The following is a 6,534-nucleotide window of genomic DNA, read 5'->3' as shown; positions in this document are numbered from 1 at the left end:
ATCATGTGGTTTTTATTCCTCATTTTGTTAATGTGGTGTATCAAATTGATTGATTTGCACATATTGAATGATCTGTGTCTCTGGTATAAATCCCACTTGATCATGATGTATGATCATTTTGATGTATTACTGTATTTGGGTTGCCAATATTTTCTTGAGGATTTTTGCATGTATGTTCATCAGCAATATTGGCCTGTAGTTCTTTTTTGTGTCCTCCTTGTTAGGCTTTGATATCAGAGTGATGTTGGCCTCATAGAATGTGTTAGGAAGCATTCCATCTTCCCTAATTTTTTGGAATAGCTTGAGAAGGATAGGTATTAAATCCTCTCTGCAAGTTTAGTAGAATTCTCCAGGTAAGCCATCTGGTCCTGGGCTTTTATTTTTGGGGATGCTTTTGATTAATGTTTCAATCTCTTTACTTGTGATTGGTCTATTCAGCCTATCTATTTCTTCTTGCTTCAGCTTTGGGAAGTTGTAAGAGTCTAAGAATTTATCCATTTCCTGTAGATTGTCCATTTTATTATCATATAGCTTTTTGTAGTATTCTCTTACAATCCTTTGTATTTCTGTGGTATCCATTATTATTTCTCCTCTTTCATTTCTTATTTTATCTATCTGTGTTTTCTCTCTTTTTTTCTTTGTAAGTGTGGCTAGGGCTTTGTTAATTTGTTTATTTTCTCAAAGAACCAGCTCTTCGTTTCGTTGATTCTTTCTACTGCCTTTTTTGTTTCAATTGCATTTATTTCTCCTCTGACTTTATTATTTCTCTCCTTCTGCTGACTTTGGGCTTTGTTTGTTCTTATTTTTCTAATTTAGTTAGGCATAGTTTGAGATTGCTATTTGGGATTTTTCTCGTTTCTTAATGTGAGTCTGTATTGCAATGAATTTCCCTCTTAATACAGCTTTTGCTGCATCCCGTTTGAGTTGGTATGGTATGTCTTCATTTTCATTTGTCTCCAGAAATTTTTTTATTTCTCCTTTAATTTCTTTAATGATCCATTGGTTGTTCAATAGCATGTTGTTTAGTCTCACATCTTTGTCCCTTTCTCAGGTTTTTTCTTGTAATTAATTTCTAGCTTCATAGCATTGTGATTGGAAAAGATGTTTGTTATTATTTCAGCTTTATTAAATTTATTGAGGTTTGCCTTGTTTCCCAACATACGGTCTGTCCTTGAGAATGTTCCATGCGCAATTGAGAAGAATGTATGTTCTGCTGGTTTTGGATGGATTGTTCTATATATGTCTATTAAGTCCAACTGGTCTAGCTTTTCATTTAATTCCATTGTTTCCTTGTTGATTTTCTGTCCGGATGATCTATCCATTGATGTGAGTGAAGTGTAGAGGTCCCATACTATTTTTGTGTTATAATTAATATTTTCTTTTAGGTTTGTTACTAGTTGCTTTATGTACTTTGGTGCTCCTATGTTGGATGCATAGATATTTATAAGTGTTATGTCTTCTTGGTAAAGTGTCCCTTTGATCATTATATATTGACCCTCTTTGTCTCTCTTTACCTGCCTTATCTTGAAGTCTACTTTGTCTGATATAAGTATTGTGACATCTGCTTTCTTTTGTTTGCCATTAGCTTGGAGTATTGTCTTCCAACCCTTCACTCTGAGCCTGTGTTTGTTGTTGGAGTTGAGATGTGTTTCCTGGAGACAGTATATTTTTGGAACTTCTTCTTTAATCCATCTTGCCACTCTGTGTCTTTTTATTGGAGAATTCAATCCCTTTACATTGAGGGTGATTATTGATGTGTGAGGGCTTAATGCTGTCATTATATCACTCATTTTCTGGTTTTCCTGCATTTCCTTTGTTTCTCGTCCTGTGTGTTTTGGTCTACCCATTGAATTAAGTAGTTTTTTTTATGTGTTTCTTTGTTTTTTCCTTATTTATTTTTTGTGTCTCTGTCCTGCTTTTTAGTTTAATGGCTACCCTGAAGTTTGTATTTAGAATCTCGTGTATAACATAATCCATTTTCTGATGGCCTCTTATTTCCTTAGTCTAAACTGATTTAGTGCTTTTCCTGCTCCCCTCCTAAGTTATTTTTCTCATACCTTATTCCAACTTGAATTGTGAGTTTGTGGTTAAAGTGACAAGATTGTCTTTGTTTTTGGTGTTTTCCTTCCCTTTAGCCTAATGCTATAGTTGAATGTTTGCTATCCTATTCTGATTCTGTCTACCTATTTGTCTCTTTACTCTGTGTTTTATGACCCCTTTCTCCATTTTTTTCCTTTTTTCAGGTATGAGGGCCTTCTTGAGGATTTCTTGTAGTGGTGGTCTCGTGGCTATGAAGTCCCTTAGTTTTTGTTTGTCTGGGAAAGATTTAATTTCTCCCTGGTATCTGAAGGATATTTTTGCTGGATTACTTTTGCAAGAGTATTCTTGGCTGAAGATTTTTATCTTTTAAAATTTTGAATATGTCATTCCATTCTCTCCTAGCTTTTAAGGTTTCTGCAGAGAAATCTCCTTAAAGTCTGATAGGGGTTCCTTTGTAGGTTATTTTCTTCTGCCTTGCTGCCCTGAGTATTCTTTCTTTGTCATTCGTTTTTTCCAGTTTTACTACTATATGCCTTGCAGTAGGTCTTTTTACATTGAGAAATCTAGGAGATCTGGAAGCTCCCTCCACACATATTTCCCTCTCATTCCCCAGATTTGGGAAGCTCTCTGCTATTATTTCTTTGAACACTAATTCTGCTCCATTCTCCTTCTCTTCACCTTCTCTAATACCTATAATTCTTATGTTGCATTTCCTCATTGAATCAGATATTTCCCTGAGACTTCCTTCATTTCTTTTTAGTCTTAGTTCTCTCTCCTCCTGTATCTGGAGCATTTCAATGTGTCTATCTTCAATTATGCTGATTTGCTCCTCTATGATGTCCACATGAGCATTCAGGGTATCTGTACTTTGTTTTTTCTCTTCCATTGTGTCTTTCATCTCTAATATTTCTGATTGATTCTTCTTTATAGTTTCAATCTCTTTCGTGAAGTAGTTCCTGAACTCTTTGAATTGTTTCTCTATATTCTCTTTTATCTCATTGAGTTTTTTTGATGATAGCTATTTTGAATTCATTGTCATTTAGCTTACATATTTCTGTGTCCTCAGGACTGAGTTCTGGGTGCTTGTCGTTTTCTCTCTGGTCTGGAGTTTGGTGAAGTGACTGATGTTGGAAGGTTGGGTCTTTCTCATTCTGATATTATTTGGTTGCTGTTACAGCCTTTCACCACTGGGTGGGGGTCAAGAGCTCCGTATTCTGAGCCCTCTGCCTTCAGCAGAGCTGGTGCCCGGCACGGGTCAGGGGAGGGGTGCTTTCTCCTGCATGCAGTCCCGGGTTTCCAGATCAGCTCTCGTTATCTGGTCTCCTGGGGTCTTGGCTTGGTAAGGTCACCCCATGTGAAAGCTTTCACCTCATTAAAGGGCTTCCCTCTAGGCTGTAAGGGCCCTAGGGAGTCCTGGGTGATCCCACAGACACACAACCCCTCCCTCACTCCTTCCCTCTTGGAGCCTCCCATAGCAGCCACCACAGTCTTTATGGGAGGGAGTGAAGATCTCTCTTACCCCATTCCAGCTCCTCCAAGGGCGGCTTCAGCCTCTCCACCCTCTGTCATGTGTCTGTGTGTCTCTGTGAGGTTTTTGTGCCTTTAGGGTATTTTCTTTTGGAATGTGGTGGCTACTTTTTGTTGTATGTTGGAGGAGAGAGAGTGCTGGGCAAGTTCACTCCACCATGATGCTGACGTCACTTCCACTCTGTGTCTTTTTATTGGAGAATTCAATCCATTTAGTTTTAGGGTGATTATTGATACATGAGGGCTTAATGCTGCCATTTTATCACTCGTTTTCCAGTTCTCCTGCATTTCCTTTGTTTCTTGTCCTGTGTATTTTGGTCTACCAATTGAGTTGTGTAGTTTTTTATGTTGTGTTTCTTTGTTTTCTCCTTATCTATTATTTGTGACTCTGTTCTGCTTTTTTGTTTAGTGCTTACCATGAGGTTTGTATTCAAAATCTCCTAGATAAGATACTTCATTTTTATTTCCTTAGACTAAACTGATTCAGTCCCTTTCCTCTTCCCCACCTAAGTTGTTTTTCTAACATTCCATCTTGTGTTGTGAGTTTGTGGTTAAAATGACAAGATTATGTTTGTTTTTGGTATTTTCCTTCCCTGTTTCTTTAATGCTGTACTTGAGTATTTGCTAGCCTGTTCTGATGTATAGCTAGAATTTTCTCATTTTGTCTACCTATTTATCTCCTTGCTCCATGCTTTGTAACCCCTTTCTCCCTTTTTTTTCTGGTACAAGGGCCTTCTTGAGGGTTTCTTGTGGTGGTCGGGAGTCTTGTGGCTGCAAACCCCCTTAGCTTTTGTTTATCTGGGAAAGTTTTTATTTCTCCATCATATCTGAATGAAATTTTTGCTGGATAGAGTATTCATGGCTGAAAATTTTTGTCCTTCAAAGATTTGAATATGTCATTCCAGTCTCTCTTAGCATGTAAAGTTTCTGCAGAGAAATCCACTGAAAGCCAGATAAAGGTTCCACTGTAGGTTATTTTCTTCTGCCTTGCTGCCTTAGTATTTTTATTTGTCATTCACTTTTGCCAGTTTCACTACTATATGCCTTGCAGTAGGTCTTTTTTACATTGACATATTTAGGAGATTTGATAGCCTCTCCTACATGGATTTCCTTTTCCTTCCCCAGTTTTCGGAAGTTCTCTGCTATTATTTCTTTGAACAAGCTTTCTGCTCCATTCTTCTGCTCTTCTCCCTCTTTAATACCTATAATTCTTATATTGCATTTCCTAAATGAGTCAGATATTTCTTGGAGACTTTCTTCATTTCTTTTTAGTTCTCTCTCCTCCCCTATCTGGAGCATTTCAACATGTCTATCCTTGATTATGCTGATTCGCTCCTTACAATGCCTGCTCGAACATTCAGGGAATCCGTATTTTGTTTTATCTCTTCCATTGTGTCTGTCATCTCCAATATTTCTGACTGATTCTTCTTTACGGTTTCAATCTCTTTTGCAAAGTAGCTCCTGAACTTGTTGAATTATTTCTCTACATTCTCTTTTAACTTGTTGAGTTTTTTGATGAGAGCTATTTTGAATTCTCTGTCAAAAGTACTAAAATTATCTATTCTGTGATACAGGTAATGGACAAAAATGCACAGAACAAGATGTTAGATATGATATCAAAAACATAAAATGTGGGAGGAGGGGAGTAAAAGAGTAGAGCTTTTAGCAAGAGGTCAAACTAAAGAGGCCATCAACTTAATATAGATTGCTATACACGAAGGTTATTATATATGAACCTCATGGTAATTACAAACTGGAAACCTATAGTAAATATACAAAAAATTAAGAGAAGGAACCCAAACATAAATACTAATAAAAGCCATCAAACCACAAGGGAAGAGAGCAAGACAAGAAGAAAGGAACAAAGAAGAACTAGTAAAACACCCAGAAAAAAAGTAATAAAATGGCAATAAGTACATTCTTATCAATAGCTTCTTTAAATGTCAATGGACTAAATGCTCCAATCAAAAGGCATGGGGTGGGGCCAGCCCAGTGGCATAGTTACTAGTTAAGTTTGCATGCTCTGCTTCAGCAGCCTGGGGTTCACCAGGTCAGATCCCAGGTGTGGACCTGTGCACCACTTATGAAGCCATGCTGTGGTAGGCGTCCCACATATAAAACAGAGGAAGATGGGCGCAGATGTTAGCTCAGGGCCAATCTTCCTCAGCAAAAAGAGGAAGATTGGCGGTGGATGTTAGCTCAGGGCTAATCTTCCACAAAAAAAAAAAAAAAAGACATAGGGTGGCCAATTGGATAAAAAAACAAGACCCATACATATACTGCATGCAAGAGACATACTTCAGACCTAAAGACACTCACAAACTGAAAGTGAAGGGATAAATAAAGATACTCCATGCAAATGGCAGTGAAAAGAAAGCTGGGGTAGCAATACTTATATGAGACAAATAGACTTTAAAACAAAAACTGTAACAAGAGACAAATAAGGACACTACATAATGTTAAAGGGAACAATCCAACAAGAGGATATAACACTTGTAAATAGCTATGCACCCAACATAGGTGCACCTAAACATATAATGCAATTATTAACAGACATAAAAAGAGAAATAGACAGTAACACAATAATAGTAGGGGACTTTAACACTCCACTTGCACCAAGGGATAGATCATCCAAACAGAAGATCAATAAGGAAACATTGGCCTTAAATGACACATTAGACCTGATGGACTTAGTAGATATATACAGAACGTTCCATCCAAAAACAGCACAATACCCATCCTTTTCAAATGCACATGGAACATTCTCCAGGATTGATCACATATTAGACCACAAAACAAGTCTCAATAAATTTGAGAAGATCACAATAATTCAAGCATCTTTTTTGACCACAAAGGTATGAAACTAGAAATCAACTACAGTAACAAAACCAGAAAAGCCACAAATATGTGGAGATCAAACAAAATGCTACTGAAAACTGATTGGATCAATGAAGAAAGCAAAGGAGA

Source organism: Equus caballus, chromosome 14, assembly GCF_041296265.1.
Source record: "Equus caballus isolate H_3958 breed thoroughbred chromosome 14, TB-T2T, whole genome shotgun sequence".
NCBI lineage: Eukaryota > Metazoa > Chordata > Mammalia > Perissodactyla > Equidae > Equus > Equus caballus.
This window is presented reverse-complemented; position numbering follows the sequence as displayed.